Genomic DNA, 23,398 nt, shown 5'->3' with positions numbered 1-23,398 from the left:
GGACGAAGATTTATGGAGGGGGTAAAAGTCCACGTCAGCTGCAGGCTCGTTTGTGGCTGACAAGTCCGATGCGGGACAGGCAGACACGGTTGCAGCGGCTGCAGGGGAAAATTGGTTGGTTGGGGTTGGGTGTTGGGTTTTTCCTCCTTTGCCTTTTGTCAGTGAGGTGGGCTCTGCGGTCTTCTTCAAAGGAGGTTGCTGCCCGCCAAACTGTGAGGCGCCAAGATGCACGGTTTGAGGCGATATCAGCCCACTGGCGGTGGTCAATGTGGCAGGCACCAAGAGATTTCTTTAGGCAGTCCTTGTACCTTTTCTTTGGTGCACCTCTGTCACGGTGGCCAGTGGAGAGCTCGCCATATAACACGATCTTGGGAAGGCAATGGTCCTCCATTCTGGAGACGTGACCCACCCAGCGCAGCTGGATCTTCAGCAGCGTGGACTCGATGCTGTCGACCTCTGCCATCTCGAGTACTGCACAGAAATATTCTGTGCCAAACTTTTGTTCTACCTAATCCCATTGACTTACAACAACCCCTCCCTCTCCCCGCGCCCCTGCGCTCTCTCCCCGTGCCCCTGCTCGCGTGCACGCGCTCTCTCTGTGCCCCTGCTCGCGCGCGCTCTCTCTGTGCCCCTGCGCGCTCGCTCTCTCTGTGCCCCTGCTCACACGCGCTCTCGCTCTCTCTGTGCCCCTGTTCGCACTCTCTCTCTCTCTCTCTCTCTGTGTGTGTGTGTGCCCCTGCTCGTGCGCCCTCACTGTCTCTGTGCCCCTGCTCGTGCGCCCTCACTGTCTCTGTGCCCCTGCTCTCTCATACCCCTCCAATCCATATACCTGTATAAAAATGAAGAAGGCAGTAAAAACAGATTCATTTCAATCAATCTAATTTTCAAATGTTCTAAGGTTAGGAAGTGTTTGAGCATTGTAGCATATGAGGTATTTGGCAAAGTCTGCGTATAAAAATCCTAAAATCAGCTCAAGTAAGTCTGTTAAGATGCTCACTTGGAAGTAATTGGCCCAAAGCAAAGAATTGGATTTTTTTTATTTTGTTTTAAATCCCACTATGTTATAATTGTATTGTTTTTTTTTAAATCCCACTATGTTATAATTGTTTTGTTTTTTTTTAAATCCCACTGTTATAATTGGATTCATTCCAGTTTTATTTTGTCACGATTTCCTAAAATGGAATCCTTCAATAGACAATATTTACAGCTCAATATTTTGTGACCATCAGCAGCCATTGCAAAAATAAACCAGTCACAAAGAGTTGCTACCACATGACACCAAGATAAGTTCTCTTTTATTCTTGCTTAGCAAACAAGTGCTGAAAAAGTCATTTATGATTCAAGCTTGTTGCAAGCACCTAACTCAAGTGCATGCAGAAGATAACAAATAAAAACACAGAAATGCTAGAGCAGAGGTTTTCAAACCTTTTTCCACTCACATACCACCTTAAGCAATCCCTTATTAATAACCACAGAGCACCAATGGCATAGGGATTGCTTAAAGTGGTATGTGAGTGGAAAGAAAAGGGTTGAGGACCACTGTGCTAGAGGAACTCTGCCGGTCTTGCAACATCCATAGGAGGTTAAGATATATTGCATAAGTCTATGTTAACGCCATCCAGTTGGAGGATGCCCAGACAGAAGATGAGATGTTAAAATTATTTGTTTTAATTTTGTCATTCAGCATTGTAACAGGTCATTTCGACCCAATGTTTCAAACAGCGGGAGAAAACTGGAGTCCCCAGGGAAAACCCACAAAGACATCAAGAGAACATACAAACTGCTTACAGACGGCGCAGATTTCGAACCCCAGTCACAGGTTCTGTAAATGTATTGCGTTAACAATTACATCAACAATGGCGCCCCAATTTCCTCCAATTTGCAGGTGGTCTCAGCCTAGCATGAGACAATGGGCAGACATGCCAGCAAGGGAATGGGATGGGGGATTTTAAATGGGTGTCCACTGGGAGATCCATGTTATTGCAGTGGACAGAGCTGAGGTGCTCAATAAAGCAATCTCCCAGTCTATGTGCAGTCTCTCCAATGTAGAGGCTACCACAACAGGAGCACCGGATGCAGTAGATGACCCCTGCAGATTCACAAGTGAAATATTGCTTCACTTGGGGGCCCAAGTGATGGTGAGAAGGACGTGTGGGCACAAGAGGAACATCTCCTGCATCTCCTGGGTAGGCGCCAAAGGGACAATTCATGGGGAGGGAGGAGTGGACAAGGGAGTCAGAGAGGGAGTGGTCCCTGCGGAAGGTGAATGGGGGAGAAGAGGGGAATATGTGCCTAGTGGTGGTATCACATAGTAGGTGGCCAAAATGGCAGAGGGGGAAATATCTCTCCTTTCGTCTTTTTTCCTTGAAAAAGGGCTCAGGCCTGAAGCTCAGTAGCATATCTTTACCTCGTATGAATGCTGTGTGAACAGCTGAGTTCCTCCAGCATTTCTGTATGTTTTTAATTACAAACACAGCATCTGCAGAAGAGAAGAATGCTACTAAATCACAGACACCTGGTGAGCATATTCTATTTTATTTCAAATTCCAAGCATCTGTCGTTCTTTTATTTTCCTCTGTTTTGAAGAACTAGCGATTTTGTAACACCGTCGGCTTGTTTTCTCATGGCAGTGCACATTTTTCCTTTACAAGTAGATAACAAAGTCCGCTTTTGAAAGTTATTAATGAATCTGCTTCTCCACTTTCAGGCGCACTGCTGTGCTTTTTTGCCAATTATTTTAAATTGTGTTCTCCAGTTATCATCTGCCTTGTCAGTGGCAACACTTCTACTTTAATGTTTAACTGGCATGAATTGGAAAAGTATTTGCAATTGAGTAATCACAGCAGCAGACATTTCAGTGTCATGACACCTCAGTTACTTGACTGCTTGAATCTACCAAAAGCTTTGCAAAAAAAATCTCTGAAAAACAAAGGTAAACAAGTTTGCAGATGCTGGAAAACCAGAGCAACGCACGAACTGCTGGAGGAACTCAACAGGTCATGTAGCATCTGTGGAAAGCAATCAAAGGACAACCCTTCATCAGGAAGGGCAAGGACTGGGTGAACTGCTGAATAAAAAGATGGGATGGGGAGGGAGCACCGGCTGGCAAGCGATAGGTAAATACTGGCGAAAGGGTCGGGGGAAGAAAGGAACTAAGAGGTGATGGGGAAGGGGCAGAGGACTGAGAAAGATGTACTCTGTGCTGAGGAAGGGAAGGGGGGTGGGTGACTGGAGGAAAGAAAGTGTAGGTGATGGACAGGTGGGAAGGCTGGGAGAAGGGAAAAAGAGAGGAATGTGACCAGAGAGACTGAGGAAACCAGTGGTGGGGTGGGAAAAACAGAATTTAGAGAAGTCTACCTGCTGTATGTGACAGAATTTGGAGATATAAAGGCTAGTGGGGTGGTAGGTTATGTCAAGGGGAGAGCAAAGAAACGAGGGTATAAGAGCCAACTTTTCAAATCAATTTCCAGTTTTAGATTAATTTCCGTATTTTATCCCAGATTCCCCAGGTTTGATTTTTCGCACCAACCTCTTATGTGGGACTTCAAAGGTCTCATGAAAATCCAAATGCACCACATACACTGGTTCTCCCTCATCTATTTTATCAGGCTACATCCTCAAAAATCTCCACTCAGTTCATCTAACACAATTACCAACAACCCCGCATTTACTTTGTTTAACCCTGTTGCTTTTTTTTTTAAATAAACTTTTTTTTTTTAAATCATACCATTTAATAAGTTCTAGCACTTTCCCTACTATTGATGTGAAGAAACTGGTCAGGCTGGCCATCAAAGCACACCTCTCAGAGACGGTGGATCTATTTCAGTTCACCTATAGAAGAAACAAACTCATACATATGGCTGCTCTTCATCAACCACAGCTCAGCCTTTCATCACTGCTGGTCAAAAAGCTACCAACTCTGGGGCCTCTGCACTCCCCTCTGCAAATGGATCCTTAACTTCCTCATCAGAAGATGACAGTCAGTACAAATTGGAAAAAACATTGCCTCCTCACTGATTATCAACACAGGCACACCCCAAGGATGTGTGCTTAGCCCACTGCTCTACTCATTATACACCCACGACTGTATGGCCAGGGACAATTCCAATGACACGACAGTTGTCGGCAGAATCACAAACAGCACTGAGGAAGCGTCCAGGAGGGAGCTCGAGCAGCTCGTTGAATGTTGTAATGACAACAACCTTGTGCTCAACGTCAGCAAAAACAAGGAGACGATTGTGGACTTCAGGAGGAAGTCTGGGGAACACAACCCACTCCTCAATGAGGGCTTAATGGTTGAGAGGGTCAAGAATTCACATTTCTGGACGTCAACATCTCTGAAGATTTGTTCTGGGACCTCCACGTCAAAGCAATCACAAAGGCGGCTCACCAGCATCAATACTTTGATATGTCTGAGGATATTCTATATGTCACCAAAGACTTGTAAACTTCTACAAGTGCACCGTGAAGAGCATACTGGCTGATTGCATCACTGTCCGGTATGGAGGCGCAAACTTTCACAAGAAAAAACTCCAGCGGGTTGTCATTTCAGCCTGCAACACCAGAGGCACCCGTCTTCACTAACAAAGTCATCTACAAGAGGCAGTGCAGCCTCTATCCTCAAAGTCTCCCACCACCCAGGCCATTCCCTCTTCACTCTGGTACCATCATGAAGACTAGCCCTCAACGACACAAGCACAGTTTCTTCCTCACTGCCATCAGATTCCTGAATAATCAAAGCACCAAAGACACTGCCTTACTGCACAAATTTTTTTTTAATTATTGTTGCAAGGTGGATTATATGAAAGTTTGCACTGGAATGCTGCCCCAAAACACTGAATCTTTCAACTTGCTCATGACAATAAATTCTGATTCTGATACTATTTCAAAGATAATGTTATAGCCTTGTCATTGTACTCTATCCTGGCCCACCTGGAAAAAAACACCTCATATACCAGGCTATTGTTCATCAACTTCAGCTCAATGTTTTAACAGGATCATTCACCATAGGCTAGTGGAGAAGCTGTCCTCCCTGGGACTCAACACCCTTCTCTGTAATTGGATCCTAGACTTCCTAATAGAAAGATCACAGTCTGTGGATAACAGAATATCGAGCGCCGTCATGCTGAGGACTGGTGAACCTCTGGGATGTGGGTTCAGCCTGCTCCTGTCCACACGACTGACCTACAACTGCAACACCAGGTCTAGCTCCAACAGTGTCATCAAGTTGCAGATGACGCAGCAGTAGTTGGCCTCATCAGCAACAACGATGAGTTACAAGACAGAGAAGACGTAAAATCTCGTGAAATGGTGGAAGTGTAACAATATGAGTCTCAACTCTGTAGTAGAGAGAGGAGGGCACCAAGTTCCTTGAAAGTCACTTAACTAGTGACCTATTGTGGACACTCAACATCTCCTCACTTGTCAGGAAGGCGCAAAGGCGACTGCACATTCTGAGAAGACTGAAGCAGTTGCCACATAGTTTTGGATCAGAGGTCAATCCACAGGACCATAAGAGTGGCAGAGAGGATCACTGGAGTCTCCCTCCCACCCCCCATCAAAGTGATCTACCAGGATCATTGTCTGAAGAGGGCATGCAAAATCATTGTGGACCCCTTCCACTCTGCTCACAGCATCTTTCAGCTGCTCCCATTAGGGAAGAGATGCAGGAGGATCAGAGCCAGCACCACCAGGCTGAGGAACAGCTTCTTACCACAGGCAGTGAGAATTCTGAACGACCAGAGGAACTGCTCACCCTAACCATCTGAGACTCGTTTGTAGAATACAATATTTATTTATTTGTTTTTATACATAAAATACTCGTTTTGCCTATGTAATATATAGAAACATAGAAAATAGGTGTAGGAGTAGGCCATTTGGCCCTTCAACCCTACACCGCCATTCATTTTGATCATGGCTGATCATCCACTCAGTACCCTGTTCCAGCTCTCTCTCCATACCCCCTGATCCCCCTAGTCACAAGTACTAAATCTAACTCTCTCTTAAATATAGCTATGGAACCAGCCTCAACCTGTGGCAGAGAATTCCATAAATTCACCACCCTCTGAGTGAAAAAATTCTTCCTCATCTCAGTCCTAAAGGACTTCCCCTTTATCCTTAAACTGTGACCCCTGGTTCCAGACTTGCTCAAGATTGGGAACAATCTTCCTGCATCTAGCCTGTCAAATCCCTTAAGAATTTTGAACATTTCTATTAAATCTCCTTTTAATCGTCTGAACTCCAGCAAGTACAAGCCCAGTCGTTCTAGCCTTTCTTCATATTCAAGTCCCGCCATCCCTGGTATCAATCTGGTAAACCTTTTCTGCACTCTCTCCATGGCAATGATGTCCTTCCCCAGATAAGGAGACCAAAACTGAACACAATACTCCAGGTGAGGTCTCACCTAGGCCCTATACAACTGCATCAATACCTCTCTGCTCCTGTACTTGAATCCTCTTGATATGCACACCAACATACCATTCGCCTTTTTTACTGCTTGCTGCTCCTGCCTGCCCACTTTTAATGTCTGATGCACAGCAACACCCAGGTCTCTTTGCATCTCCCCTTTTCCTAATTGGATACCATTAAGGTAGGACTCAGCCCTCCCATTCTTTCCTCCAAAGTGGATAACCACACACTTATCCACATTATATTGCATCTGCCATGCATTTGCCCACTCACCCAACCTGTCCAAGTCACCCTGCACACTCTTAACAGCCTCTACACAGCTCAATCCCACCCAGCTTCATGTCGTCTGCAAATTTGGAAATGCTGTTTTCGATTTCCTCATCAAAATCATTAATATATATCGTAAATAACTGGGGTCCCAGCACTGAGCCTTGTGGTACCCCACTAGTAACTGACTGCCATTCCGAAAAGTACCCGTTTATTCCTACTCTTTGCTTCCTATCTGTCAACCAATTCTCTATCCACCTCAATATCATATCCACTATACCGTGTGCCTTAAGTTTGTATAGTAATCTCCTGTGTGGGACCTTATCAAAAGCCTTCTGAAAATCCAGGTAAACCACATCTACTGGTTCTCTCCTATCCACTCTACTAGTTACATCCTCAAAAAATTCAATAAGATTAGTCCGACACGAGTTTCCCTTCATAAAACCATGCTGGCTTTGACCAATGAATTCACCACTTTCCAGATGTGACACAATCACATCTTTAATAACTGACTCTAACATTTTCCCCACTACCGACGTCAAGCTAACTGGTCTATAATTCCCTGATTTCTCTTTCCCTCCCTTTTTAAAAAGTGGAGTTACATTAGCCATCCTCCAGTCCTCAGGAACTACTCCAGAATCTAAAGAGTTTTGAAAAATTATTTGGCTGTGTGTCTTCATGTTTTGCACAGAGGACCAAAGAACACTGTTGTCAGGTTAATTTGTACAATCAGATGATAATAAACTTGACTTCTTCCACAAAGGACTGAACCAAAGTCAGCAAGTCTGGGGGTGGGGGAGGGGGGGAGGTCAGGATTTAGATTTCTCACACCCAGCCAAATCTGTATAGATGAAAGGTTACATCTACCTCCAATCTAGTCTCTGCCAATTCTTTCTCAATGGTGTCCCATCCCAAGCAAATTCCACTTAATCCTATTTCACTTCTCAAAGTCTGAATCCAAATCTTAGAAAAATTCTATCTTTCCTCTCATTTATCAATGGGAAACTTAGTGTAAAGTGGAATTTTATGACTGTATGGGCATTACAAAAATGGACCTTGCTACACCAGCCAAGTCATAGAATTTTTTGATTCATCATGGTATTTGATTCTCCATTTCACTTTCTCAGTTCTAATGAAGGATCTCCGTCCTGAAACGTTTCATGTCCTCTTTCGATAGACACTGCCTGACCTGCTGAGTGTTTCTAGCATTTTTTATTTTTATTTCTTACTTCCAGCACCAGCAAGTTCTTGATGTTCACTTGTTATTTTCATTCAAGGCTGACAGCTGCCCTAAATGTAAAAGTCTGGAATAATGCAATGAAAAACCACATTTGCAGAGATTCTGAGCACATGAAGAGGTACTGAAAAGAGACAAACACATACAATTCCCACAAGTTTTTTTTTTAAATATTCAGTATAATGGTGCTCAAAATTCAAACTGAGAAAGCTTCCATTTCATAAAGGTTTAAAGTTTTTCCACATAATGGAAGGTAAATTAGAGCAGAGAATTCACAATTACTTTGTAACCAGATTGCTAAAAGTGTGGGGAAATTGTGCTCCAAGTGCAAAGCATCCTGATCAGATCATGGCTTAAGTGCAGCTTCCAAAAAGATTTCTATAATAATGAAGTCACCGGAGAATCCTGGAAAGGTATCATTAGCCCCTTTTATACTTGCCTCCCATTAAAATTGGTTGGTCAGCGTCCCAGGATAGGAATAGTGTTTTTGCTGTTCACACTTGACCACTCTTAACAGGGACATCCAATGCTTTCACACTTGCAAGGAGCCATCCCCAGGGTGAGGACTGATAAACCTTCTACTGGTGACGTCATGACGCATTGAGCGATGGTGGACCTGCCCTAAATCCTAATCAATGTATTATGATCTTATATTTGAATGAAATTAATCATGCATAATTATAACATAATTAAGCTTTATGTACAGCACAGTGCAAGCCCTTCAGGCTCTGTTGTTATTGTGCTGGCCTATGTAAACCTTTATAAGGGTCCATGGGAAAGTGCCAACAATAAATAGCATTAGCGGACAATTTTTAAACAGCATGGGAAAGTTGGTGGCGTTATTGGACAGAATTTATAAATACCATGGGAAAAAGCAATGGCAGACCTGCCCTCCCAAAATTCCATGTGGCAGAGAAAGGGCTGTATGCACAGAGCACTCATGGAAGGGTTTCTCTGCCATACAGCATTCTGGGAAGTCAGGTCTGCCAATGCTTTTCGCCCCCACTATCTTTATAAATTGAGCGTTATAGCACTACCAACTTTCCCAGACTGTTTAAAAGTTGTCTGCTATTGCTCTTTATTTCCTCTCTCTCTGCCCCCTCCCCCCCCACCGCGACTTTCCCATAGCAAAGTTTACACCTTCATTTTAATCTTTCCTTCTTTCACGTTCCTGCACTCACACAAAAACTTGGGTCATTTCTATCCAGAATGCAATTCCCATTCTACACTTGCCTGATTGCAATGCCAACATCTGCAGATACCAGGGATTGTACTAGGGGTCAAGGCAGCCAATCCCTGGCATAAGATGACATCATCTCATGCTGGCGTTGAGAAGATTTTCCTTCCACACTTTTTAGGCCGTTTGGCCATTAATTCCTGGGACCACGAAAGAGTGAAAGGGGCTATTGATATACACAGAGGGTTCACAGAATAGTTCAGTTCTTCAAAGTCTTGAAATACAAATTCACAAATACAAACTCACATAGAACATAAAATCTACAGCACAGTACATTCAGCCCACAGTGCTGTGCCAACCCAATGACCTACTCTAACAACTGCCTCGAATTTCCCTAGAGCATAATTATCCATTTTTTTTCAATTCCATGCACCAATCTAATAGTTCTTGAAAGATCCCATTGTATCTGTATCCACCACAATTGCACCTGCTGAGTTTCTCCAGCACTGTTTTCACATTTCATGCACCCACCACTGTATGCGTGAAAAATTTAACTCTTACATCATTTCCCCACCCCCCCGAATTTACTCCAAATTAGGCCCCCTCCTATTAGCTATTTCAGCCCGAGCAAAAAGCCTCTGGCCGTCCACACACCATCCTTGCATCAGGTCAGCCCTCATGCCCCATCACTCCAAGGAGAACAGACCAAGTTCACTTAATCTATCCTCATGGACATGCTCTCCAATCCAGGCAAAATGCTTGCAAGTCTCCTTTGCACCCTTTCTATAGCATCCACAACCTTCCTATAGTGAGGTGACCAGAACTCAACAAAATATTTCAAGTGGAGGCTAACAAAGTTCTTTTATAGTGGCATCATCACCTCACTGCTCTTGAACTCAATCCCATGGTTAAGGATGGCTAACACACCATCCACCTTCTTAACAACACTATCAACCAGTGCAGCAGCTTTGAGTGTCATTTGGACATGAACTGCAAGATCTCCTAGTTCTTTCCCCACTGCTCAGAATTAACATTGTATTCTGCCATCAAATTTGACCTACCGAAATGAATCACTTCACACGTTTCTGGGTTAAACTCCATCTGCCACTTCTCAGTGCAGCTCTGCATCCTATCAATGTCCTCCAGACTATAACCACACCACCAACCTTCATGTCATCCACAAGCTTACTAACCCACCCCTCCACTTCCTCATCCAGGTCATTTATAAAAATCATATAGAAGATGGCCCCCAGAACAGATCTCTGCAGAATACCTCTGGTCACTGACCTCCATGCAGAATATGAATCATCAACAAACACCTTCTGCCTTCTCTGGGCAAGCAAATTCAGTATAAACAAAGCAAAGCCTTCTTTGGATTTCATGCCTCTTTGTGTTCTGAATGAACTTTGCTTTGGGAACCCTATCAAATGCCTTACTGATGTCCATATACACCACATCCACCACGCTATCTTCAATGTGTTCTGCTACATTCTTAAAGTATTAAATCAGGCTCGTGAGACACTACCTTCCCCTGACAAAGCCATGCTGACCTTCTCTAATCAAGTTAGATCTCTCCAACTGCTCGTAAATCCTGTCTCGCAGGGTCTTCTCCAACCGCTTGCCCACTACTGAAGTAACATGTCCTGCCTCATTTCTCATTTAAATATGAAAAGTGTAAATCTAAAATATGTTCCCCAAAACTCAGGTAATTATATAAATACATCCGGAATTTCCTCAGTCATCAATTCACGTTAATGAGCAGATGTCAGATAGTGGTGGAGCAAAAAGAGTGAATTTTTTTGATAATTTGATGTTTTTGACTATCTAAATCTAAATTGAAAATGTATGAATATAAATCCCATTCATAAATGTAATTTTCTGAAACGACTTTTGACAACATTAATTATGGACACTTTGGTAAGCAATTCATAATGATAAAATGCAATAACACATTTTTATAACTGTTGATCAGCAGGGATACATTGAATACCACTTTAATCAATATAGGGAGCATTATAGGACAGCATCGATACAAGCTTATCCTGTGGTCACCACAGGGAAAAAAAGTATACAAGTAAATGTAATCTATCAGTGGTTGCAATAGTTAATTTAGCTGCATTAGTCATTTTCCTTTGAAAAGAAAAAGAACCAAACCATTCATAACTGAGAAATCCAAGTTGTGAATGCCATTCTTGTTAAATCTTTTCAGAAATTGAATAAATTCCTTATGAAAGAGTGAATTTCATTCCACAAATGATACCTGACAGTTTCACAATAGAGCCTTGGTTCAACAAATCACCGTAGACAGGAACAAAGTCTCATCTTTTGCCTTATGTATGGATTTTGGCTCTCTGCAACTCAAGCACGTTTCACCAGGTCAAGTACCGAGTTATATAAACCTCCATCGGGGAAATGAAAAAAATCAAAGTTACGTTTTCAGGACTAAGTCCAGCGTCAATTTTTCTGTGCTAAGATGAAAGCAAAGTGAAATTTCCTCAAGTTAAATAAAAATGTTAAAGACTTATTACTTAAAGTGATCACTGCTTGAAGTAATAATTGACTCAAACATTTACTTGGTACTCTTCAAACCTATCTTGGTATATCTCCACCGCTCCAATGTAATTAACTAGTTTGCTACTTGATAACATTTAGTAAAATATAGTTGAAAGAAAAACAAATGTCATCTTCACTGCCCAGATGTAAACCATCAAATGAAAAGAATAACATCAGATGAAGAGATAGCATGCCTGTTTTGGAGCTCACCCAATTTTCCTTTCACTAGGGAAAAACCATCATGTTCAACAACCTAACCTAGAAATTTTATGTAACTAAAAGCACCAGCAGTTTGCCACCTCAGATTTACTGATATTTACACTTGTTCTGCTCTCCAGAATAGGTTTCAAATCTACTTCAAAATAGAAACTAGCGACGGGAGGAAAAAAAAGCTCCATGTAGTATTTTCTTTGATATTTTCAAGAGATACAGGATTGAGAGGCAACTTGAGAGGTAGACAAGATTATCATAGGCTCTGATTGGGTAGACAGCCAACACCTTTTTCCTGAGGTGACAACAATAAATACCACAGGACATCTGCTTATGGTGAGCACATCCCATACCCATCAAACACTCCTCATATGATTACCATCCATTCCAGGGATCATTCAAGTGAACCTCCTCTGGATCCTCTCTGATGCCAACACATCCATCCTGAGATAAAGAAACCAAAATTACTCACAACAAGCAGTTGATCCAAAGACATGAGAATTTTAGTGATTGGACATTAACTGTTAGCCAACACAAGTCAACGAGGAGAATAGAAGATGGTTCCCGTTAAGATGGGACAACAAAGCTTTGAATGACTAGGTGTGCAAGAAAGAAACAGACAAGGTGATAGGAGATTTAGCCAGACGTCTAGTACAGCCAATATTTGGAAAGGTGAAGGATAGAAAATAATTCAGCAACCGAACTGGTTTAAAACCCAAAGGCTCCGTCCTTCCCAATTCTTAACTGAAGGAAATTCCTGCTTACCTGGGACTAACACTCAGATAAAACAGTCAGTCAACACAGAGGGAGACGAGAGAGATGGTGGTGATACAAAGCTTGGTTATACACGACAAAGGAACTGTTCACACTAACTCATATTTATACAACCACATTTATTTACTGTAGATGCGAATACTTTGTCCTGCTTATGTACTGTTAGTCTATATGCTTGTTATGTCTGGTTGGGCGCCTGCATGTTTTGCACCAAAGACCAAAAGATGCTGTTTTGTCGGGTTGTACTTGTGCAATTGGGTGACAATAAACTTGACTTGGTAACTGGTGGATTTTGGATAGTCTGTAGATAGATGTGAAACAAGAAGATGCCAAGAGAGATTTTGGCAAGCAATTTTTATATATATAAAATAGAACCTATACATCTAGAGGCCACAAAGATCTGAAATGCAGGGTGATCTGGATGTTCTAATGCTCGAATTGAACAATGTAGGTTCTCCAATAATCAGAAAAGCGAGACAAACTTTGTTTATCGTGACAACTGAAAAAATTTGAAGGTTTTGCTTCAATTATGCAACATATGAATTCTCGACAACAGCGACACAAGCAAGAGTTGGAGCAAGAGTTCTGAAAAGCAAAAGAAGTCCTTGTTAGTTATAAACTAATTAACTGTAGCCAATAAAGGAAGAGGAACATGAGTGGAACGACCACTGTCAGAGTGACCAACGTCGGAGTGAGGCTTTAGCTCGAGAGACTGACGAAGCTGTGAAGGTGAGAGAGGCCCTCTAGGAAAAAGGTAAAAGGTAAAAGTAGGCAACTTCAGGTCAGGTCTTTATTTATTGGATATATGAGCAGTGGTATGCTCCTCTTGCAGGATGTTGAAAGTATGGATACCGCAAGTATCCCTGACGATTTCAATTCAAGAAGGGCAGATCCACACAGATCAGGTTAGTCAGATACCATCTCACTAGCTCTGATCAGCAAAGATGCATACATCAGGGTGCTCTTCATTGACTACAGTTCAGCATTCAACCTGAGCTTCAATTCCCCAATGTGTAATAGGATCCTGGATTTCCTCGCCTCCAGACCACAAAGTGTGCAAATTGGCAAGAACATTTCCTCCAAAATCTCGAGGAATACTGAGCACCACAGGGCTCTCTTTTGCTCGACTCACTTTACACCTACAACTGCAAGGCTCAAGGCTACAACACCACCATTTAGAAATTTGCTGACAATTCTACTATTGTGGGCTGTATAAAATGGGGTGATGAATCAACATAACAGGTGGGCTGAATGGTATATTACAACATTCTCTCACTCAATGTCACCAAAACCAAGGGAAAACCAGAGGTGTACGATCCAGTGATCAATGGGGGTCAGAGGCAGAGAGGGTGAACAAATTTAAATTCCTGGCAGTCACCATCTCGGAGGACCTTTCCTGAACCCAACACACAAATGTCATAATGAAGAAAGATCATCAGCACCTCTAATTCCTCAGGAGTTTGCAAAAGTTTGGTATGACATCAGAAACCGTGGCAAATTTCTACAGATGTGTAATGAAAAATGTGCTGATCGGCTGCATCACAGCCTGGTATGGGGACACCAATGGCTCTGAGCAGAAAGACCTGCAAAAGGTGGTGGACACATCACAGTACACCAAAACTCTCCCCAGCATAGAGAAATGGAATGACATCAAAGTGCAGCATCAATCACCCAGGAGTCTCACTCTGTTCTCACTGCTGCCATCAGGAGAGGTATAGCAATGAGGTCCTGAAGGGTGAATATAGGGAGTTAGGAAGGAAGCTAAACATCAGGACCTCAAGGGTGATGATCTATAGATTGTTGCCTGAGCTGCTTGTCAGTGAGAGCAAGAATAGGAAGTTATGGCAGATGTGGATGAAGAGGGTGGGGGATCATGTTTCTGAATCACTCTGATCTCCTCTGGGGAAGGACCTATAGAAAAAGTACAAGTTGCATCTGAACTAGAAAGGTTAGGTTAAATAGAGTTGTTGAGGAGGGTTTAAACTAGCGAGGCAGTGCTAGCAGTTGGTGAAATGGGAGATGCCATGTGTATATAAGGCAGAATACAATGTTAATTCTGAGAAAACTCACAAAGATTAGCGTATACAGAGCCGTTGTCATACCCACACTCCTGTTCGGCTCCGAATCATGGGTCCTTTACCGGCATCACCTACGGCTCCTAGAACGCTTCCACCAGCGTTGTCTCCACTCCATCCTCAACATTCATTGGAGCGACTTCATCTCCAACATCGAAGTACTCGAGATGGCAGAGGCCGACAGCATCGAATCCACGCTGCTGAAGATCCAACTGCGCTGGGTAGGTCACATCTCCAGAATGGAGGACCATCGCCTTCCCAAGATTGTGTTATATGGCGAGCTCTCCACTGACCACGGAGACAGAGGTGCACCAAAGAGGTACAAGGACTGCCTAAAGAAAGCTCTTGGTGCCTGCCACATTGACCATCGCCAGTGGGCTGATATCGCCTCAAACCGTGCATCTTGGCGCCTCACAGTTCGACGGGCAGCAACCCCCTTTGAAGTAGACCGCAGAGCCCACCTCACTGTCAAAAGACAAAGGAGGAAAAACCCAACACCCAACCCCAACCAACAAATTTTCCCCTGCAACCGCTGCAACCGTGTCTGCCTGTCCCGCATCGGACTTGTCAGCCACAAACGAGCCTACAGCTGACATGGACATTACCCCTCCATAAATCTTAGTCCGCGAAGCCAAGCCAAAGAAAAGAAAAGAAGATGCTATGTGTAATGAAACTGTGAGGAAGGGCAGGCAGTGGATGGAACATTAATGCAGGAAGTTGGATGGGTTGAAATGTGTGTACTTTAATGCAAGGAGCATTAGGAATAGAGCAGAAGAACTCAGTGGATCAATATATGGAAATCTGACATTGCCTGGGCAGTACCAATGGCTGCTGAATGCGCTGGGCTTTAGATATTTTTAAAAAAGGACAGGATTCACAAGCATTTAGAGGGGCATGATCATGACTATTTGACAAGATTCTCCATGCAAGGCTTATTCAGAAGGTAAGGAGGCATGGAATCCAAGAAGGCTTTGATTTATGGATACAAAATTGGCTTGCCCTGACAAGGCAGACAATAGTTGTAGATAGTTTGTATTCTGCATAGACCAGTGGTGTTCTGCAGGAATCTGATCTGGGACCCCTCCCCTTTGTGATTGACCTGGATGAGGAAGTGGAAAGGTGGTTAGTAAGCTGCAGTAAGAGGCAAGATTTCCCCCCCCCCCCCCCCAAATATTGCTGGCAGTCCATTGAATGTGCTGCCAGCAATGGCAGTGGAGGCAGACATAATAGGATCTTTTCAGAGATTATTAGTTAGGTACAGGGAACTGTGAAAAATGGAAGGTTATGCAGTAGGGAAATTCTAGGCAGTTGTTAGAATACGTTCTTAGGTCGGCAAAGAGCTGATATTGTGCTTTATATTTCTATATTCTATTAGACTACATCTGGAGTAATATGTACAGTATTGATCTCCTTATTCAAGGAAGATGTAAATGCCTAGATGGAGCCATTGACTAATGAGGAAAGACTAAACAGGACACATTTGTATCTACCGGAGTTTTTTTTAAATGTGGTTTAATTGAAATAAAGAGGGGCCATAGAATACAACAACACAGAAAGTGGCCCTTCGAGTCTGTGCTGAACCATTTTTTGCCTAGCCCCACTGACCTGCACCCAGTCCATAGCACTCCATACAAGTATCCAAATTCTTCCCAATTATCAAAATTGAACGCGCCTTCACCACCTCAGCTGGCAGCAGGTTCCACACTCCCACCACTCTGTGTGGAGAAGTTCCCCCTCACATTCCCGTAAACTTTTCCCCTTTCAGTCTTAACCCATGTCCTCTGGTTGTGTCTCATCTACCCTCAATGGGGAAAAAGCCTAACTCCATTTTCTCTGTCTAACCCACTCAATTTTAAATACCTCTATCAAATCTCCCCTCATTCTTCTATGCTCCAAGGAAGAAAGTCTTAACCTGTTTAATATTTCCCTGTAACTCAGTTCCTGAAGCCCAGGCAACATCCTAATAAATCTTCTCTGCACTCCATCTTATGGATATCCTTGCTGTAGTTAGGTGGCCAAAACTGCACACAAAGCTCCAAATATGGCCTCACCAATGTCATACACAACTTTACCATAACATCCCAACTCCTGTACTCAAAACTTTTGATTGATGAAGGCCAATATGCCAAAACATCTCTTTACAACCCTATCCCCCTGTGACTCCACTTTCAGCAAATTATGCACCTGTATTCCCAGATCCCTCTGTTTGACCATTCTCTTCCGTGCCCTACCAATCACCATGTATATCCTTTCTTGGTTTTTTCCATCCAAAATGCAAAATTTCACACCTGTCTGCATCAAATACTATCTGCCATTTTTCCAGCTGGTCCAAATTTCGCTGCAAGCTTTGAAAACTTTTTTCACTGTCCACAACACCTCCAATCTTAGTGTCATCTGCAAACTTGCTGATCCAATTGACCACATTATCATCCAGATCACGGATGAAGATGATAAGCAACAATGGTCCCAGCACCGATCCTTGAAGCACACCACTAGTCACAGGACTCCAGTCTGAGAAGCAATCATCCACAACTAGTCTCTGGCTTCTCCCATCCAGCCATTATTGAATCTAGTTTACTACTTCACCATGAATATTTAGCATCTGAACATTCCTGACTAACCTCCCATGTGGGACCTTGCTAAAAACATTAAAGTCTATGTGGACAATATCCACAGCCTTTCGGTCATCAAGTTTCCTGGTAATCTCCTCAAAAAATTTGATTGACCTACCCTTCAGAAAGCATTATTGACTATCCCTAATCAGTTTCTGGCTATCCAATTAATTATATATTGATCACTTCAAACACCCTTCCAATAATTTATGGGCTCCAAATCTTCCTAAAAATACAATATTTATCCCTCAAATTATATATCATCTTTTCCAATGGAATACAGGACCTTAATTCTGAATGCCATCTCTGTTAATTAAGTTCTATTTGATCTTTCCACAAACTTGCTATACATTTCCTCACCACTGCTAATGCCAGTCTGAGAAAAGCTATTTGAAATTTATCCAATTTATATACCAAACAAATTCCACTTATAAACACCAATTTTTAAAAAGAATGTATCTAAAGGTTTATTTTTAAAATATTCTGTAAACAATCCTCAACACGAGACCAAAAAGGTTTAACCTTATCATAAGACCATACTGAATATAAAAATGTACCTTTCTCACCATTTTCATTGAAAACACAAATCAGAAAGAATCAAATTGTATCTTTTTACAAGTTCCGGAGTTAAATATAATTGAGGTATAAAATTATAAGTTACAAGTCGATACCGGACATTTATAATATTTGTCATACTATCATTACAAATGGTCTTCCAATAATCTCCATCCAAATCAACACCCAAATCTTGCTCCCATGCAAGTCTCGATTTATGCAAATCAATTTTAGACATTTTCTGTTGCAATAATTTATATATTTCAGAAATAAATCCTTTCTTCCTTCTATCACGAACCATTATTTCAAATTTCAACTCTTTTGGAAGAAACAAATGCTTCCCAAAGGAATCATACAACATCAATTTAATAATAACAAAGAGTCTGAATTGATATTTGATATCCTTCTTTCAAATGAAAGAAATCAGCCTAATTCATAGCAATTATTTACTATTTGAATCCCTTCCTGATCCTAAATCTTATGGTAATTATTAACCATAAAAGGAAAAAGTTTTATTCTGATTCAAAGTATATTTAGATAATTTACCTTGAGCACCGATTTCTTTGTTTATCCCATCCCAATTATCTATTAAATGAGATAAAATTGGCAACTTACAAGATCTTAACAATTTAGCATTCCATTTATAAACAAATTGATCCCTTCTAACCTCACTAATTCTATATCCGCCCAAGTTCAAACATTCTATTAATAAATTTTAACTGAGCAGCCTTATATTAATTTTAAAAATTTGGAAGTTGTAATCCCCTAATTTATATTTCCATGTTAACTTATACATAGAAACTCTTGCCAATTTACCCTTCCATAAAAATTTTCTAACTACTGTATTCAATTTTTTTTTAAACTTTAGGAATATTACAAGGAATAGTTTGAAAAAAATACTGGTATAGGAAATACATTCATTTTTATACAATTCACTCTACCAACTAAAGTTATCAGCAAGCCTTTCCACTTAATTAAATCCTCTTTAATTACAGAAAATAATGGCAAATAATTTAAAGCATATAAATGATGTATATTTCTACCTATTTAATACCTAAATATTTAATTGATCAGTCCATTTAAATGTACTACTCCTTTACAAGCAGAATAAATCAGCTTCAGACAATGGCACAAGTTCACTTATATTCCAATTCATTTTATACCCCGATAATTCTCCATATAGTATAAACTTTTCCTGTAAAAGTTTTAACAACTCTTGTGGTTCCATTAAATAAATCAACACATCATCCGCAAATAAACAAATCTTAGATTAATCCAATCTGGTTTTAATACTTTTTATAACCCTTTCCTGCCTTATTAATTGTGCTAAAAGTTCAATCACGAATGCAAATAATGCTGGTGACAGAGGGCAACCCTGTCTAGTAGATCTCTCTAAATTGAAAGATTCAGATAAAAGTCCATTTGTCATAACTCTAGCTTTTGGTTGTTTATATACTGCCTTAATCCAACTTATAAACATTGGTCCAAAATGAATTTTTTTCCAACACTAAATAAAAAACACCATTCCACCCCATCAAAGGTCTTTTCAGCATCTCATGATAGGATCATTGGCAAGTTGAATTTCTCCCGTGAAATATTAATTAAACTAATTAATTTAGTTACATTATCAGAATAGCTACCCTTAATAAAACCTGTTTGATCAATATTAATCAACATAGGCAAAAATTGCGCTAACCTATTAATTAAAATCTTAATCAAAAGCTTATAATCAACATTTAAAAATGAAATTGGTCTATAAGACCTAGGATTCAAAGGGTCCTTTTCTTTTTTTAAAAAAAATCTTATAATAGCTTGTGAAAATGATTCTAGTAAAGATTGTGCATCTCCAGCCTGCTGTAAAACAAACAACGGAAGTTATAATTTTTGAAATTTCTTATATAAATTCCACAGTAAAACCATAGTCTTCTGGAGATTTACCATTTGGCATTGAATTAAGAACTAACATAATCTCTTTAAAATCTATTGGCTTCTCCAATTGTTCCTTAATCCAATCATTCACAATAGGAAAATGTAACTTATTTAAAAATCCATCTATTTTACTTTGATCTTGATGAATTTCTGAAGTATATAATTTTTTATAAAATTCCTTAAACTGCTCTTTAATATCCTGGGGTTTATAAGAAATTTTCAAATTTTTTATAACTGCCTTTATTGTTCTAGATACTTGCTCAGATTTCAATTGCCATGCCAAAAATATGTGCCTTTTCCCCCAAATTCATATTTTTGTTTAGATTTTTGCAATAAACGTTAAACTATACAAGTTTGTAATGTATTTCAATTTCTTAAAATCTAATTGTACTTTTTTCTCTTTATCAAATGGATTCCTATGTAACTCTTTTTCCAAAAATATTTATATACAGAATTGCATTCTCTCCAGTTGGTAACTCTATATATTGATATAGAAAACTTTCCAGAACACTTTTTTTTTTATATACAGACTCCAAGCCATCTAGCCCTTTTACAGCATGAGAGTCCCAGTCAATACGAGGAAAAATTAAAAATCCCCTCCTATCACAACCTTACATTTCCTGCAACTATCTACAAAGTCTCTACAGATTTGCTCCTCCAATTCTCACTGACTATTAGGCGGTTGATAATACAACCCCATGAGTGTAGTCATACCTTTCCCATTCCTCAGCTCCACCCATTATAGCCTCAATAGTCGAGCCCTCTGGTCTGTCCTGCCTGAGCACAGCTGTGATATTTTCCCTAACTAGCAATGCCACTCCTCTCCCTTTCATTCCCCACCCCCCCCCCCCCCACCCCCGCTCTATTGTGTCTAAAGCAACGGAAGCCCGGAACATTGAACTGCCAGTCCTGCCCCACCTGCAACCAAGTTTCACTAATGGCCACAAAGTCAGAATTCCACATGCCAATCCACGCTAAGCTCATCTGCCTACCCTACAGCACTTCTTGCATTGAAGTAGATGCGCTTTAGAAAATTTCCACTACATACAACCCATTCATATTTTCCCTCCTCTACCTGCTCTGACACTCTGGATCCCATCCCCCTGCAAATCTAGTTTAAACCCATCAGAGCAGAACAAGCAAACCTTCCTGCAAGGACGTAGCCTTTCAGGTAAGTAATCCCACGAATTAATCGCCAATCAGCCTTTAAAGCATCTAGTGTGACAGCAAAATCAGGTCAATGCCAGCATCAGATGACGTCATCTCACACCGGGGATCGAGAGCCTCAACCCCAGCAACTGGCATCTGCAATCATGCAAGTGTGAAACATCTGCAATCAAGCAACTTGCAATCACGCAAGTGTGAAACAGGCAATTATGGGATTGAAGTAACCCAAGTTTTGCACGAGTGCAAGAACTTGAAGAAAAATTAAAATGAAGGCATAAACTTTGCCATGGGAAAGTCGCAGCGGGGGGAAAGAGAGAGGAAATAAATAGCATTAACGGGCAAATTTTTTTAAACAGCATGGAAAAATTAGTAGTGCTATAGCACAGAATTCTGTGGCAGAGAACCCCCTCCATGACTGTTCCGTGCATGCAGCCCTTTCTCTGCCACACAGCATTCTGGGAGGGCAGGTCCGCCATGTTTTTCCCCATGGTATTTATAAATTGTATGCGTTAGTGCTCCCAACTTCCCCATGATCTATAAATTGTGCGCTATTGCTATTTATTGCTAGCACTTTCTCAGTCTCTTTTAAAGGTGTATATAGGTCAGCACAGCAACAACAGGGGCTGAATGGCTTATGCTGAACTGTACATAAAACTTAATTATGTTATAATTAGGCATGATTACTTTTGTTCAAACAGAAGATCATAATATATTGATCAAGATTTAGGGCAGATTCACCATCACTCGATGCATCATGACATCACCAGTAGAAGGTAGAACAGTCTTAACCCCAGGAATGGCTCCTTAGAAGTGTAACGCATTCAGTGTCCCTGTTAGGAGTGGTCAAGTGTGAAAAGCCAAACCCCCCCCAATCATATCCCACAACACTGAATGCCCAATTTAGTGGGACGCAAGTGTGAAAGGAGCTTATTAGCGCCCCTCCAGTTCAGATGCAAACCACCCTGTCAGAACAGGTCCCACATTCCCTGGAAGGGAGCTCAATGGTCCAAAAACATGAAGCCTCTTTCCTGCACCATGTCTTTAGCCACATGGCACAGGTGGCAATCCTGAGATCACAACCCTGGAGGTCGTGTACTTCAATCTAGCACCTAACTTCCTGAACTCTCCTTGAAGGACCCCTTCACCTACATCATTGGTCCCTCTATGGTTCTTCAACCTCCCTTCTAAGAATGCTGTGAACTTATTCTGACCCTACTATCACTACAGCTTGCTTTTTCTCCTCCCTTTCCTTCTTAGCCACAGTACCAGATTCCGTGCCAGAGACCTGATCGCATGGCTTGTGCCTGGTAGGTCATTCCCTCCAACAGTATCCAAAATGTTATACTTGTTGTTGAGGAAAAATAGCCGCAGGGATGTCCAGTTCCCTTTCCCTCTCCTGACTGACACCCGTTTACCCTCTTCCTACATCTGAAGTGTGATAGTGTAATTCCTCTCGATCACCCTGTCTGCCTCCTGAATAATCCAAAATTCATCCAATTCTAATTCCCTAGCTCGACTAGTCAGGAGTTTCAGCTGGATGAACTTCTTGCAGATGAAGTCACCAGCAATACTGCTGGCTTCCCTGATGACCCGCATTCTGCAAGAGGAGTGCCATTCCCACTGTTTAAGATTAGAGGAACAAAGTATAAAATATCTACAACCTGCCCTTACCAGTGCCTACCTGCTAAATCCATTTTGTTCCTCGAATAGGGTGGGCCTTTCTTACTTCAAATCCTACTATCCCTCGCCTCTTACCTGTGACTGCTCCCTCGATGACCACTCCGCTACACAGGCTCTCACTTTTATCGTGAGATTCAGCTTCTTCCTTGCCCCTTTTTAAATTCGAACTGCTGCTGCTCCTCAGGTCACCTGACCTCTCTTGCTCAAATCATCTTCCCCCAATCTGGTTGAATGAAGAGCAGCTGTTCCCTTTTCTGGGAGAACCCGGAATAGTTTCTTTTTTTTTCCCCCAAAAAAAAAGGCAATGCACTGAAGTGCTGAGTGTAATGTTGTTTTCCTCTGAGGGTCGTCAGCATTTCAACCCCTCTTCCTGAAGCATACCTTTTAATTGCTTTTCAAGCAAGGTTCAGTGCATTCTACAGAAGGAGATGAAAAGTTATCTTGGATTTATGGGAGTGTGGAATTGAGGTAATAATCAGATCACAGTCACAATCTTATTGAAAGGCAAGACAGGCCCAAGACACCAAGTGGCCTATTCTTGCCCAAGAGAATGCTGTTTTGGGAAAAACAGAGATAATGGTGGAAGAATAGGAAGAGAAGCAACTTCGTACAAGTCCCTGACAACAGAAGCCTGGTCAGGAATGGAACTAGACAGGTGAAACCACAGCCAATTGGACAACAGTACCAAATCAGTGATGGATAATAAATGTCACCAAGGCACACCTGCATACAGCAGAACTTTTTTTAAAAAAAG

General features: G+C 41.5%; 1 protein-coding gene across 3 annotated transcripts in view; it reads right to left on the bottom strand.

Moving 5' to 3' along the window:
• The window catches only part of LOC138737014 (gap junction beta-7 protein-like), a 245,019-nt gene that overhangs the window by 125,476 nt on the left and 96,145 nt on the right, over window positions 1-23,398 (bottom strand). The gene's annotated exons all lie outside the window — the stretch shown is intronic.

Source organism: Narcine bancroftii, chromosome 6 (genome assembly GCF_036971445.1).
Source record: "Narcine bancroftii isolate sNarBan1 chromosome 6, sNarBan1.hap1, whole genome shotgun sequence".
NCBI lineage: Eukaryota > Metazoa > Chordata > Chondrichthyes > Torpediniformes > Narcinidae > Narcine > Narcine bancroftii.
Note: the sequence above shows the minus strand (reverse complement) of the source record. Positions and strands in the feature narration are given on the sequence as shown.